Source organism: Rhinoderma darwinii (genome assembly GCF_050947455.1).
Source record: "Rhinoderma darwinii isolate aRhiDar2 chromosome 5 unlocalized genomic scaffold, aRhiDar2.hap1 SUPER_5_unloc_21, whole genome shotgun sequence".
NCBI lineage: Eukaryota > Metazoa > Chordata > Amphibia > Anura > Rhinodermatidae > Rhinoderma > Rhinoderma darwinii.
In genome coordinates, this window is record NW_027461778.1 from 40,297 (window position 1) to 54,343 (window position 14,047).

Sequence of the window (14,047 nt, forward strand, 5' to 3'; positions counted from 1 at the left end):
TAAAGAGCTGCACCTGAGCCAGCCACTGATTGATTGATTGATTGATTGATTGATTGATTGATTGATTGATGCAGCACAACAGTCAAATAGTGGAGTGGAGTAGGGGAACAGCAAACAGCCAATAAAGCAGCCCGCCCGCTCGCCTGCCCGCCACAATGGACCTACCTGTGTACACTAGATGGATGTGATGGAATGTACTGTCGTCCCTACATTTCAAGAAGAAGTAAGAATTGCAGTTGCAACAAAGCCTTGCTTGCCTACAAAGAGAGCAGCAATTTGGATTTGTTACTATGTTACCTAGAAGAATAACAAACTGTGCAAGGATGGAGGTTGTAGGAGCAAGGAGAAGTTGTCTGTAAAGTTGGTGGATGCCTATTTTCCATTTTGCAGTCCCTTGTCTCCCTCTTGTGGCCTCCTGGAGGCAACTAGCTGTGCAAAAAAAAGACAGCCTGGCGGCCGGCTGTTGCAGTGTTGCCCTCTCAGGCAACACTGAGTGACTGACTGAGCCTCACCGTCTTATATAAAGTTCAGACGGAACTTTGCACGTGTCATAGTGGAGCCCTCAGGATTCCAGAGCCAGCTTTCTGACATCATAATGGGGCCTCAGAGATAAAAGCCTGGGCCCAGGCAGTGTTGGTCAGTGCTGCTCAGCAGGCAGCACTGGACTGGACTGGATTACAGCTGATACAAGGTGTGAAGGAACAAGGGGTGGCTGTGGGCATGCACTTGCTGCCGCTGCCAGTGTTTATCTGCATGGCAGCAGGGCATTTGGGCGTTGCCAGGAAGGCGTTTTTATGTAGATTCCTCCTCTTTCAGCACTGCATTGTGGTGCAAGCAAAAGAAGCAAATCCTGTCTGGCTTCCTCTCCGGCCTTTATTCACCTCCCGTGTAGCTGTGAGTGTGTGAGCCTGCAGGGCCCCATGGAATTGCCTAGAAGTAGGCTGAATCGCTGCAAGGGCTAAACAGCAGTATCGGGCAGGCTCGGGCAACGCGCGGCCCGTTCGGGTTATCGCTTCTCGGCCTTTTGGCTAAGATCAAGTGTAGTATCTGTTCTTATCAGTTTAATATCTGATACGTCCCCTATCTGGGGACCATATATTAAATGGATTTTTAGAACAGGGAGATGGAAATAGAGCTTGCTCTGTCCACTCCACGCATTGACCTGGTATTGCAGTATTTCCAGGACCGGTGCACCCTTTCCTTATGTGTTGACTAAAAGCAGATTCCAAAAGTGTTTTTTGTCTTTGCTATTGTTTCTGTCTTTCTGAAGGGATCTCCCCTTTTAATCCCATTATTTCAACACCTGTTGGACAATGCATGAGTGATAATGAGCTCATTGATTAAATGCAATTAATGAATAGATTGCCACCTCTTGTTGTGTGTCGTCTGTGTTTCTGTGTTTCCGGCATTTCACATTGGAACACCTCATTCACCTTCCTTGTCTTCTCTCCGCCCTCCCTTTTAGGTAAGTTAAAGAGCTGCACCTGAGCCAGCCACTGATTGATTGATTGATTGATTGATTGATTGATTGATTGATTGATTGATTGATTGATTGATGCAGCACAACAGTCAAATCGTGGAGTGGAGTAGGGGAACAGCAAACAGCCAATAAAGCAGCCCGCCCGCTCGCCTGCCCGCCACAATGGACCTACCTGTGTACACTAGATGGATGTGATGGAATGTACTGTCGTCCCTACATTTCAAGAAGAAGTAAGAATTGCAGTTGCAACAAAGCCTTGCTTGCCTACAAAGAGAGCAGCAATTTGGATTTGTTACTATGTTACCTAGAAGAATAACAAACTGTGCAAGGATGGAGGTTGTAGGAGCAAGGAGAAGTTGTCTGTAAAGTTGGTGGATGCCTATTTTCCATTTTGCAGTCCCTTGTCTCCCTCTTGTGGCCTCCTGGAGGCAACTAGCTGTGCAAAAAAAAGACAGCCTGGCGGCCGGCTGTTGCAGTGTTGCCCTCTCAGGCAACACTGAGTGACTGACTGAGCCTCACCGTCTTATATAAAGTTCAGACGGAACTTTGCACGTGTCATAGTGGAGCCCTCAGGATTCCAGAGCCAGCTTTCTGACATCATAATGGGGCCTCAGAGATAAAAGCCTGGGCCCAGGCAGTGTTGGTCAGTGCTGCTCAGCAGGCAGCACTGGACTGGACTGGATTACAGCTGATACAAGGTGTGAAGGAACAAGGGGTGGCTGTGGGCATGCACTTGCTGCCGCTGCCAGTGTTTATCTGCATGGCAGCAGGGCATTTGGGCGTTGCCAGGAAGGCGTTTTTATGTAGATTCCTCCTCTTTCAGCACTGCATTGTGGTGCAAGCAAAAGAAGCAAATCCTGTCTGGCTTCCTCTCCGGCCTTTATTCACCTCCCGTGTAGCTGTGAGTGTGTGAGCCTGCAGGGCCCCATGGAATTGCCTAGAAGTAGGCTGAATCGCTGCAAGGGCTGAACAGCAGTATCGGGCAGGCTCGGGCAACGCGCGGCCCGTTCGGGTTATCGCTTCTCGGCCTTTTGGCTAAGATCAAGTGTAGTATCTGTTCTTATCAGTTTAATATCTGATACGTCCCCTATCTGGGGACCATATATTAAATGGATTTTTAGAACAGGGAGATGGAAATAGAGCTTGCTCTGTCCACTCCACGCATTGACCTGGTATTGCAGTATTTCCAGGACCGGTGCACCCTTTCCTTATGTGTTGACTAAAAGCAGATTCCAAAAGTGTTTTTTGTCTTTGCTATTGTTTCTGTCTTTCTGAAGGGATCTCCCCTTTTAATCCCATTATTTCAACACCTGTTGGACAATGCATGAGTGATAATGAGCTCATTGATTAAATGCAATTAATGAATAGATTGCCACCTCTTGTTGTGTGTCGTCTGTGTTTCTGTGTTTCCGGCATTTCACATTGGAACACCTCATTCACCTTCCTTGTCTTCTCTCCGCCCTCCCTTTTAGGTAAGTTAAAGAGCTGCACCTGAGCCAGCCACTGATTGATTGATTGATTGATTGATTGATTGATTGATTGATTGATGCAGCACAACAGTCAAATAGTGGAGTGGAGTAGGGGAACAGCAAACAGCCAATAAAGCAGCCCGCCCGCTCGCCTGCCCGCCACAATGGACCTACCTGTGTACACTAGATGGATGTGATGGAATGTACTGTCGTCCCTACATTTCAAGAAGAAGTAAGAATTGCAGTTGCAACAAAGCCTTGCTTGCCTACAAAGAGAGCAGCAATTTGGATTTGTTACTATGTTACCTAGAAGAATAACAAACTGTGCAAGGATGGAGGTTGTAGGAGCAAGGAGAAGTTGTCTGTAAAGTTGGTGGATGCCTATTTTCCATTTTGCAGTCCCTTGTCTCCCTCTTGTGGCCTCCTGGAGGCAACTAGCTGTGCAAAAAAAAGACAGCCTGGCGGCCGGCTGTTGCAGTGTTGCCCTCTCAGGCAACACTGAGTGACTGACTGAGCCTCACCGTCTTATATAAAGTTCAGACGGAACTTTGCACGTGTCATAGTGGAGCCCTCAGGATTCCAGAGCCAGCTTTCTGACATCATAATGGGGCCTCAGAGATAAAAGCCTGGGCCCAGGCAGTGTTGGTCAGTGCTGCTCAGCAGGCAGCACTGGACTGGACTGGATTACAGCTGATACAAGGTGTGAAGGAACAAGGGGTGGCTGTGGGCATGCACTTGCTGCCGCTGCCAGTGTTTATCTGCATGGCAGCAGGGCATTTGGGCGTTGCCAGGAAGGCGTTTTTATGTAGATTCCTCCTCTTTCAGCACTGCATTGTGGTGCAAGCAAAAGAAGCAAATCCTGTCTGGCTTCCTCTCCGGCCTTTATTCACCTCCCGTGTAGCTGTGAGTGTGTGAGCCTGCAGGGCCCCATGGAATTGCCTAGAAGTAGGCTGAATCGCTGCAAGGGCTGAACAGCAGTATCGGGCAGGCTCGGGCAACGCGCGGCCCGTTCGGGTTATCGCTTCTCGGCCTTTTGGCTAAGATCAAGTGTAGTATCTGTTCTTATCAGTTTAATATCTGATACGTCCCCTATCTGGGGACCATATATTAAATGGATTTTTAGAACAGGGAGATGGAAATAGAGCTTGCTCTGTCCACTCCACGCATTGACCTGGTATTGCAGTATTTCCAGGACCGGTGCACCCTTTCCTTATGTGTTGACTAAAAGCAGATTCCAAAAGTGTTTTTTGTCTTTGCTATTGTTTCTGTCTTTCTGAAGGGATCTCCCCTTTTAATCCCACTATTTCAACACCTGTTGGACAATGCATGAGTGATAATGAGCTCATTGATTAAATGCAATTAATGAATAGATTGCCACCTCTTGTTGTGTGTCGTCTGTGTTTCTGTGTTTCCGGCATTTCACATTGGAACACCTCATTCACCTTCCTTGTCTTCTCTCCGCCCTCCCTTTTAGGTAAGTTAAAGAGCTGCACCTGAGCCAGCCACTGATTGATTGATTGATTGATTGATTGATTGATTGATTGATTGATTGATGCAGCACAACAGTCAAATAGTGGAGTGGAGTAGGGGAACAGCAAACAGCCAATAAAGCAGCCCGCCCGCTCGCCTGCCCGCCACAATGGACCTACCTGTGTACACTAGATGGATGTGATGGAATGTACTGTCGTCCCTACATTTCAAGAAGAAGTAAGAATTGCAGTTGCAACAAAGCCTTGCTTGCCTACAAAGAGAGCAGCAATTTGGATTTGTTACTATGTTACCTAGAAGAATAACAAACTGTGCAAGGATGGAGGTTGTAGGAGCAAGGAGAAGTTGTCTGTAAAGTTGGTGGATGCCTATTTTCCATTTTGCAGTCCCTTGTCTCCCTCTTGTGGCCTCCTGGAGGCAACTAGCTGTGCAAAAAAAAGACAGCCTGGCGGCCGGCTGTTGCAGTGTTGCCCTCTCAGGCAACACTGAGTGACTGACTGAGCCTCACCGTCTTATATAAAGTTCAGACGGAACTTTGCACGTGTCATAGTGGAGCCCTCAGGATTCCAGAGCCAGCTTTCTGACATCATAATGGGGCCTCAGAGATAAAAGCCTGGGCCCAGGCAGTGTTGGTCAGTGCTGCTCAGCAGGCAGCACTGGACTGGACTGGATTACAGCTGATACAAGGTGTGAAGGAACAAGGGGTGGCTGTGGGCATGCACTTGCTGCCGCTGCCAGTGTTTATCTGCATGGCAGCAGGGCATTTGGGCGTTGCCAGGAAGGCGTTTTTATGTAGATTCCTCCTCTTTCAGCACTGCATTGTGGTGCAAGCAAAAGAAGCAAATCCTGTCTGGCTTCCTCTCCGGCCTTTATTCACCTCCCGTGTAGCTGTGAGTGTGTGAGCCTGCAGGGCCCCATGGAATTGCCTAGAAGTAGGCTGAATCGCTGCAAGGGCTGAACAGCAGTATCGGGCAGGCTCGGGCAACGCGCGGCCCGTTCGGGTTATCGCTTCTCGGCCTTTTGGCTAAGATCAAGTGTAGTATCTGTTCTTATCAGTTTAATATCTGATACGTCCCCTATCTGGGGACCATATATTAAATGGATTTTTAGAACAGGGAGATGGAAATAGAGCTTGCTCTGTCCACTCCACGCATTGACCTGGTATTGCAGTATTCCCAGGACCGGTGCACCCTTTCCTTATGTGTTGACTAAAAGCAGATTCCAAAAGTGTTTTTTGTCTTTGCTATTGTTTCTGTCTTTCTGAAGGGATCTCCCCTTTTAATCCCATTATTTCAACACCTGTTGGACAATGCATGAGTGATAATGAGCTCATTGATTAAATGCAATTAATGAATAGATTGCCACCTCTTGTTGTGTGTCGTCTGTGTTTCTGTGTTTCCGGCATTTCACATTGGAACACCTCATTCACCTTCCTTGTCTTCTCTCCGCCCTCCCTTTTAGGTAAGTTAAAGAGCTGCACCTGAGCCAGCCACTGATTGATTGATTGATTGATTGATTGATTGATTGATTGATTGATTGATTGATTGATTGATTGATGCAGCACAACAGTCAAATAGTGGAGTGGAGTAGGGGAACAGCAAACAGCCAATAAAGCAGCCCGCCCGCTCGCCTGCCCGCCACAATGGACCTACCTGTGTACACTAGATGGATGTGATGGAATGTACTGTCGTCCCTACATTTCAAGAAGAAGTAAGAATTGCAGTTGCAACAAAGCCTTGCTTGCCTACAAAGAGAGCAGCAATTTGGATTTGTTACTATGTTACCTAGAAGAATAACAAACTGTGCAAGGATGGAGGTTGTAGGAGCAAGGAGAAGTTGTCTGTAAAGTTGGTGGATGCCTATTTTCCATTTTGCAGTCCCTTGTCTCCCTCTTGTGGCCTCCTGGAGGCAACTAGCTGTGCAAAAAAAAGACAGCCTGGCGGCCGGCTGTTGCAGTGTTGCCCTCTCAGGCAACACTGAGTGACTGACTGAGCCTCACCGTCTTATATAAAGTTCAGACGGAACTTTGCACGTGTCATAGTGGAGCCCTCAGGATTCCAGAGCCAGCTTTCTGACATCATAATGGGGCCTCAGAGATAAAAGCCTGGGCCCAGGCAGTGTTGGTCAGTGCTGCTCAGCAGGCAGCACTGGACTGGACTGGATTACAGCTGATACAAGGTGTGAAGGAACAAGGGGTGGCTGTGGGCATGCACTTGCTGCCGCTGCCAGTGTTTATCTGCATGGCAGCAGGGCATTTGGGCGTTGCCAGGAAGGCGTTTTTATGTAGATTCCTCCTCTTTCAGCACTGCATTGTGGTGCAAGCAAAAGAAGCAAATCCTGTCTGGCTTCCTCTCCGGCCTTTATTCACCTCCCGTGTAGCTGTGAGTGTGTGAGCCTGCAGGGCCCCATGGAATTGCCTAGAAGTAGGCTGAATCGCTGCAAGGGCTGAACAGCAGTATCGGGCAGGCTCGGGCAACGCGCGGCCCGTTCGGGTTATCGCTTCTCGGCCTTTTGGCTAAGATCAAGTGTAGTATCTGTTCTTATCAGTTTAATATCTGATACGTCCCCTATCTGGGGACCATATATTAAATGGATTTTTAGAACAGGGAGATGGAAATAGAGCTTGCTCTGTCCACTCCACGCATTGACCTGGTATTGCAGTATTCCCAGGACCGGTGCACCCTTTCCTTATGTGTTGACTAAAAGCAGATTCCAAAAGTGTTTTTTGTCTTTGCTATTGTTTCTGTCTTTCTGAAGGGATCTCCCCTTTTAATCCCATTATTTCAACACCTGTTGGACAATGCATGAGTGATAATGAGCTCATTGATTAAATGCAATTAATGAATAGATTGCCACCTCTTGTTGTGTGTCGTCTGTGTTTCCGGCATTTCACATTGGAACACCTCATTCACCTTCCTTGTCTTCTCTCCGCCCTCCCTTTTAGGTAAGTTAAAGAGCTGCACCTGAGCCAGCCACTGATTGATTGATTGATTGATTGATTGATTGATTGATTGATTGATGCAGCACAACAGTCAAATAGTGGAGTGGAGTAGGGGAACAGCAAACAGCCAATAAAGCAGCCCGCCCGCTCGCCTGCCCGCCACAATGGACCTACCTGTGTACACTAGATGGATGTGATGGAATGTACTGTCGTCCCTACATTTCAAGAAGAAGTAAGAATTGCAGTTGCAACAAAGCCTTGCTTGCCTACAAAGAGAGCAGCAATTTGGATTTGTTACTATGTTACCTAGAAGAATAACAAACTGTGCAAGGATGGAGGTTGTAGGAGCAAGGAGAAGTTGTCTGTAAAGTTGGTGGATGCCTATTTTCCATTTTGCACTCCCTTGTCTCCCTCTTGTGGCCTCCTGGAGGCAACTAGCTGTGCAAAAAAAAGACAGCCTGGCGGCCGGCTGTTGCAGTGTTGCCCTCTCAGGCAACACTGAGTGACTGACTGAGCCTCACCATCTTATATAAAGTTCAGACGGAACTTTGCACGTGTCATAGTGGAGCCCTCAGGATTCCAGAGCCAGCTTTCTGACATCATAATGGGGCCTCAGAGATAAAAGCCTGGGCCCAGGCAGTGTTGGTCAGTGCTGCTCAGCAGGCAGCACTGGATTGGACTGGATTACAGCTGATACAAGGTGTGAAGGAACAAGGGGTGGCTGTGGGCATGCACTTGCTGCCGCTGCCAGTGTTTATCTGCATGGCAGCAGGGCATTTGGGCGTTGCCAGGAAGGCATTTTTATGTAGATTCCTCCTCTTTCAGCACTGCATTGTGGTGCAAGCAAAAGAAGCAAATCCTGTCTGGCTTCCTCTCCGGCCTTTATTCACCTCCCGTGTAGCTGTGAGTGTGTGAGCCTGCAGGGCCCCATGGAATTGCCTAGAAGTAGGCTGAATCGCTGCAAGGGCTGAACAGCAGTATCGGGCAGGCTCGGGCAACGCGCGGCCCGTTCGGGTTATCGCTTCTCGGCCTTTTGGCTAAGATCAAGTGTAGTATCTGTTCTTATCAGTTTAATATCTGATACGTCCCCTATCTGGGGACCATATATTAAATGGATTTTTAGAACAGGGAGATGGAAATAGAGCTTGCTCTGTCCACTCCACGCATTGACCTGGTATTGCAGTATTTCCAGGACCGGTGCACCCTTTCCTTATGTGTTGACTAAAAGCAGATTCCAAAAGTGTTTTTTGTCTTTGCTATTGTTTCTGTCTTTCTGAAGGGATCTCCCCTTTTAATCCCATTATTTCAACACCTGTTGGACAATGCATGAGTGATAATGAGCTCATTGATTAAATGCAATTAATGAATAGATTGCCACCTCTTGTTGTGTGTCGTCTGTGTTTCTGTGTTTCCGGCATTTCACATTGGAACACCTCATTCACCTTCCTTGTCTTCTCTCCGCCCTCCCTTTTAGGTAAGTTAAAGAGCTGCACCTGAGCCAGCCACTGATTGATTGATTGATTGATTGATTGATTGATTGATTGATTGATTGATTGATTGATTGATGCAGCACAACAGTCAAATAGTGGAGTGGAGTAGGGGAACAGCAAACAGCCAATAAAGCAGCCCGCCCGCTCGCCTGCCCGCCACAATGGACCTACCTGTGTACACTAGATGGATGTGATGGAATGTACTGTCGTCCCTACATTTCAAGAAGAAGTAAGAATTGCAGTTGCAACAAAGCCTTGCTTGCCTACAAAGAGAGCAGCAATTTGGATTTGTTACTATGTTACCTAGAAGAATAACAAACTGTGCAAGGATGGAGGTTGTAGGAGCAAGGAGAAGTTGTCTGTAAAGTTGGTGGATGCCTATTTTCCATTTTGCAGTCCCTTGTCTCCCTCTTGTGGCCTCCTGGAGGCAACTAGCTGTGCAAAAAAAAGACAGCCTGGCGGCCGGCTGTTGCAGTGTTGCCCTCTCAGGCAACACTGAGTGACTGACTGAGCCTCACCGTCTTATATAAAGTTCAGACGGAACTTTGCACGTGTCATAGTGGAGCCCTCAGGATTCCAGAGCCAGCTTTCTGACATCATAATGGGGCCTCAGAGATAAAAGCCTGGGCCCAGGCAGTGTTGGTCAGTGCTGCTCAGCAGGCAGCACTGGACTGGACTGGATTACAGCTGATACAAGGTGTGAAGGAACAAGGGGTGGCTGTGGGCATGCACTTGCTGCCGCTGCCAGTGTTTATCTGCATGGCAGCAGGGCATTTGGGCGTTGCCAGGAAGGCGTTTTTATGTAGATTCCTCCTCTTTCAGCACTGCATTGTGGTGCAAGCAAAAGAAGCAAATCCTGTCTGGCTTCCTCTCCGGCCTTTATTCACCTCCCGTGTAGCTGTGAGTGTGTGAGCCTGCAGGGCCCCATGGAATTGCCTAGAAGTAGGCTGAATCGCTGCAAGGGCTGAACAGCAGTATCGGGCAGGCTCGGGCAACGCGCGGCCCGTTCGGGTTATCGCTTCTCGGCCTTTTGGCTAAGATCAAGTGTAGTATCTGTTCTTATCAGTTTAATATCTGATACGTCCCCTATCTGGGGACCATATATTAAATGGATTTTTAGAACAGGGAGATGGAAATAGAGCTTGCTCTGTCCACTCCACGCATTGACCTGGTATTGCAGTATTTCCAGGACCGGTGCACCCTTTCCTTATGTGTTGACTAAAAGCAGATTCCAAAAGTGTTTTTTGTCTTTGCTATTGTTTCTGTCTTTCTGAAGGGATCTCCCCTTTTAATCCCATTATTTCAACACCTGTTGGACAATGCATGAGTGATAATGAGCTCATTGATTAAATGCAATTAATGAATAGATTGCCACCTCTTGTTGTGTGTCGTCTGTGTTTCTGTGTTTCCGGCATTTCACATTGGAACACCTCATTCACCTTCCTTGTCTTCTCTCCGCCCTCCCTTTTAGGTAAGTTAAAGAGCTGCACCTGAGCCAGCCACTGATTGATTGATTGATTGATTGATTGATTGATTGATTGATTGATTGATTGATTGATTGATGCAGCACAACAGTCAAATAGTGGAGTGGAGTAGGGGAACAGCAAACAGCCAATAAAGCAGCCCGCCCGCTCGCCTGCCCGCCACAATGGACCTACCTGTGTACACTAGATGGATGTGATGGAATGTACTGTCGTCCCTACATTTCAAGAAGAAGTAAGAATTGCAGTTGCAACAAAGCCTTGCTTGCCTACAAAGAGAGCAGCAATTTGGATTTGTTACTATGTTACCTAGAAGAATAACAAACTGTGCAAGGATGGAGGTTGTAGGAGCAAGGAGAAGTTGTCTGTAAAGTTGGTGGATGCCTATTTTCCATTTTGCAGTCCCTTGTCTCCCTCTTGTGGCCTCCTGGAGGCAACTAGCTGTGCAAAAAAAAGACAGCCTGGCGGCCGGCTGTTGCAGTGTTGCCCTCTCAGGCAACACTGAGTGACTGACTGAGCCTCACCGTCTTATATAAAGTTCAGACGGAACTTTGCACGTGTCATAGTGGAGCCCTCAGGATTCCAGAGCCAGCTTTCTGACATCATAATGGGGCCTCAGAGATAAAAGCCTGGGCCCAGGCAGTGTTGGTCAGTGCTGCTCAGCAGGCAGCACTGGACTGGACTGGATTACAGCTGATACAAGGTGTGAAGGAACAAGGGGTGGCTGTGGGCATGCACTTGCTGCCGCTGCCAGTGTTTATCTGCATGGCAGCAGGGCATTTGGGCGTTGCCAGGAAGGCGTTTTTATGTAGATTCCTCCTCTTTCAGCACTGCATTGTGGTGCAAGCAAAAGAAGCAAATCCTGTCTGGCTTCCTCTCCGGCCTTTATTCACCTCCCGTGTAGCTGTGAGTGTGTGAGCCTGCAGGGCCCCATGGAATTGCCTAGAAGTAGGCTGAATCGCTGCAAGGGCTGAACAGCAGTATCGGGCAGGCTCGGGCAACGCGCGGCCCGTTCGGGTTATCGCTTCTCGGCCTTTTGGCTAAGATCAAGTGTAGTATCTGTTCTTATCAGTTTAATATCTGATACGTCCCCTATCTGGGGACCATATATTAAATGGATTTTTAGAACAGGGAGATGGAAATAGAGCTTGCTCTGTCCACTCCACGCATTGACCTGGTATTGCAGTATTTCCAGGACCGGTGCACCCTTTCCTTATGTGTTGACTAAAAGCAGATTCCAAAAGTGTTTTTTGTCTTTGCTATTGTTTCTGTCTTTCTGAAGGGATCTCCCCTTTTAATCCCATTATTTCAACACCTGTTGGACAATGCATGAGTGATAATGAGCTCATTGATTAAATGCAATTAATGAATAGATTGCCACCTCTTGTTGTGTGTCGTCTGTGTTTCTGTGTTTCCGGCATTTCACATTGGAACACCTCATTCACCTTCCTTGTCTTCTCTCCGCCCTCCCTTTTAGGTAAGTTAAAGAGCTGCACCTGAGCCAGCCACTGATTGATTGATTGATTGATTGATTGATTGATTGATTGATTGATGCAGCACAACAGTCAAATAGTGGAGTGGAGTAGGGGAACAGCAAACAGCCAATAAAGCAGCCCGCCCGCTCGCCTGCCCGCCACAATGGACCTACCTGTGTACACTAGATGGATGTGATGGAATGTACTGTCGTCCCTACATTTCAAGAAGAAGTAAGAATTGCAGTTGCAACAAAGCCTTGCTTGCCTACAAAGAGAGCAGCAATTTGGATTTGTTACTATGTTACCTAGAAGAATAACAAACTGTGCAAGGATGGAGGTTGTAGGAGCAAGGAGAAGTTGTCTGTAAAGTTGGTGGATGCCTATTTTCCATTTTGCAGTCCCTTGTCTCCCTCTTGTGGCCTCCTGGAGGCAACTAGCTGTGCAAAAAAAAGACAGCCTGGCGGCCGGCTGTTGCAGTGTTGCCCTCTCAGGCAACACTGAGTGACTGACTGAGCCTCACCGTCTTATATAAAGTTCAGACGGAACTTTGCACGTGTCATAGTGGAGCCCTCAGGATTCCAGAGCCAGCTTTCTGACATCATAATGGGGCCTCAGAGATAAAAGCCTGGGCCCAGGCAGTGTTGGTCAGTGCTGCTCAGCAGGCAGCACTGGACTGGACTGGATTACAGCTGATACAAGGTGTGAAGGAACAAGGGGTGGCTGTGGGCATGCACTTGCTGCCGCTGCCAGTGTTTATCTGCATGGCAGCAGGGCATTTGGGCGTTGCCAGGAAGGCGTTTTTATGTAGATTCCTCCTCTTTCAGCACTGCATTGTGGTGCAAGCAAAAGAAGCAAATCCTGTCTGGCTTCCTCTCCGGCCTTTATTCACCTCCCGTGTAGCTGTGAGTGTGTGAGCCTGCAGGGCCCCATGGAATTGCCTAGAAGTAGGCTGAATCGCTGCAAGGGCTGAACAGCAGTATCGGGCAGGCTCGGGCAACGCGCGGCCCGTTCGGGTTATCGCTTCTCGGCCTTTTGGCTAAGATCAAGTGTAGTATCTGTTCTTATCAGTTTAATATCTGATACGTCCCCTATCTGGGGACCATATATTAAATGGATTTTTAGAACAGGGAGATGGAAATAGAGCTTGCTCTGTCCACTCCACGCATTGACCTGGTATTGCAGTATTTCCAGGACCGGTGCACCCTTTCCTTATGTGTTGACTAAAAGCAGATTCCAAAAGTGTTTTTTGTCTTTGCTATTGTTTCTGTCTTTCTGAAGGGATCTCCCCTTTTAATCCCATTATTTCAACACCTGTTGGACAATGCATGAGTGATAATGAGCTCATTGATTAAATGCAATTAATGAATAGATTGCCACCTCTTGTTGTGTGTCGTCTGTGTTTCTGTGTTTCCGGCATTTCACATTGGAACACCTCATTCACCTTCCTTGTCTTCTCTCCGCCCTCCCTTTTAGGTAAGTTAAAGAGCTGCACCTGAGCCAGCCACTGATTGATTGATTGATTGATTGATTGATTGATTGATTGATTGATTGATGCAGCACAACAGTCAAATAGTGGAGTGGAGTAGGGGAACAGCAAACAGCCAATAAAGCAGCCCGCCCGCTCGCCTGCCCGCCACAATGGACCTACCTGTGTACACTAGATGGATGTGATGGAATGTACTGTCGTCCCTACATTTCAAGAAGAAGTAAGAATTGCAGTTGCAACAAAGCCTTGCTTGCCTACAAAGAGAGCAGCAATTTGGATTTGTTACTATGTTACCTAGAAGAATAACAAACTGTGCAAGGATGGAGGTTGTAGGAGCAAGGAGAAGTTGTCTGTAAAGTTGGTGGATGCCTATTTTCCATTTTGCAGTCCCTTGTCTCCCTCTTGTGGCCTCCTGGAGGCAACTAGCTGTGCAAATAAAGACAGCCTGGCGGCCGGCTGTTGCAGTGTTGCCCTCTCAGGCAACACTGAGTGACTGACTGAGCCTCACCGTCTTATATAAAGTTCAGACGGAACTTTGCACGTGTCATAGTGGAGCCCTCAGGATTCCAGAGCCAGCTTTCTGACATCATAATGGGGCCTCAGAGATAAAAGCCTGGGCCCAGGCAGTGTTGGTCAGTGCTGCTCAGCAGGCAGCACTGGACTGGACTGGATTACAGCTGATACAAGGTGTGAAGGAACAAGGGGTGGCTGTGGGCATGCACTTGCTGCCGCTGCCA

At 47.9% G+C, this 14,047-nt stretch overlaps 9 non-coding genes across 9 annotated transcripts; all 9 read left to right on the forward strand.

Annotated features, from left to right (window-relative positions):
• The first annotated feature begins 1,008 nt into the window (after positions 1 to 1,008).
• Positions 1,009 to 1,199, forward strand: LOC142687320 (U2 spliceosomal RNA). Its single transcript, XR_012856557.1, has one exon. It is a non-coding gene; the product is annotated as a U2 spliceosomal RNA (small nuclear RNA).
• Positions 1,200 to 2,495: 1,296 nt separating this feature from the next.
• On the forward strand, positions 2,496 to 2,686 carry LOC142687321 (U2 spliceosomal RNA). Its single transcript, XR_012856558.1, has one exon. It is a non-coding gene; the product is annotated as a U2 spliceosomal RNA (small nuclear RNA).
• Positions 2,687 to 3,966: 1,280 nt separating this feature from the next.
• Positions 3,967 to 4,157, forward strand: LOC142687322 (U2 spliceosomal RNA). Its single transcript, XR_012856559.1, has one exon. It is a non-coding gene; the product is annotated as a U2 spliceosomal RNA (small nuclear RNA).
• Positions 4,158 to 5,441: 1,284 nt separating this feature from the next.
• On the forward strand, positions 5,442 to 5,632 carry LOC142687296 (U2 spliceosomal RNA). Its single transcript, XR_012856535.1, has one exon. It is a non-coding gene; the product is annotated as a U2 spliceosomal RNA (small nuclear RNA).
• Positions 5,633 to 6,932: 1,300 nt separating this feature from the next.
• LOC142687297 (U2 spliceosomal RNA) lies at positions 6,933 to 7,123 on the forward strand. Its single transcript, XR_012856536.1, has one exon. It is a non-coding gene; the product is annotated as a U2 spliceosomal RNA (small nuclear RNA).
• A 1,272-nt stretch (positions 7,124 to 8,395) lies between these two features.
• LOC142687323 (U2 spliceosomal RNA) lies at positions 8,396 to 8,586 on the forward strand. Its single transcript, XR_012856560.1, has one exon. It is a non-coding gene; the product is annotated as a U2 spliceosomal RNA (small nuclear RNA).
• A 1,296-nt stretch (positions 8,587 to 9,882) lies between these two features.
• LOC142687324 (U2 spliceosomal RNA) lies at positions 9,883 to 10,073 on the forward strand. The gene has a single exon (XR_012856561.1). It is a non-coding gene; the product is annotated as a U2 spliceosomal RNA (small nuclear RNA).
• A 1,296-nt stretch (positions 10,074 to 11,369) lies between these two features.
• LOC142687326 (U2 spliceosomal RNA) lies at positions 11,370 to 11,560 on the forward strand. The gene has a single exon (XR_012856563.1). It is a non-coding gene; the product is annotated as a U2 spliceosomal RNA (small nuclear RNA).
• Positions 11,561 to 12,840: 1,280 nt separating this feature from the next.
• LOC142687327 (U2 spliceosomal RNA) lies at positions 12,841 to 13,031 on the forward strand. The gene has a single exon (XR_012856564.1). It is a non-coding gene; the product is annotated as a U2 spliceosomal RNA (small nuclear RNA).
• The last annotated feature ends 1,016 nt before the right edge of the window (positions 13,032 to 14,047 follow it).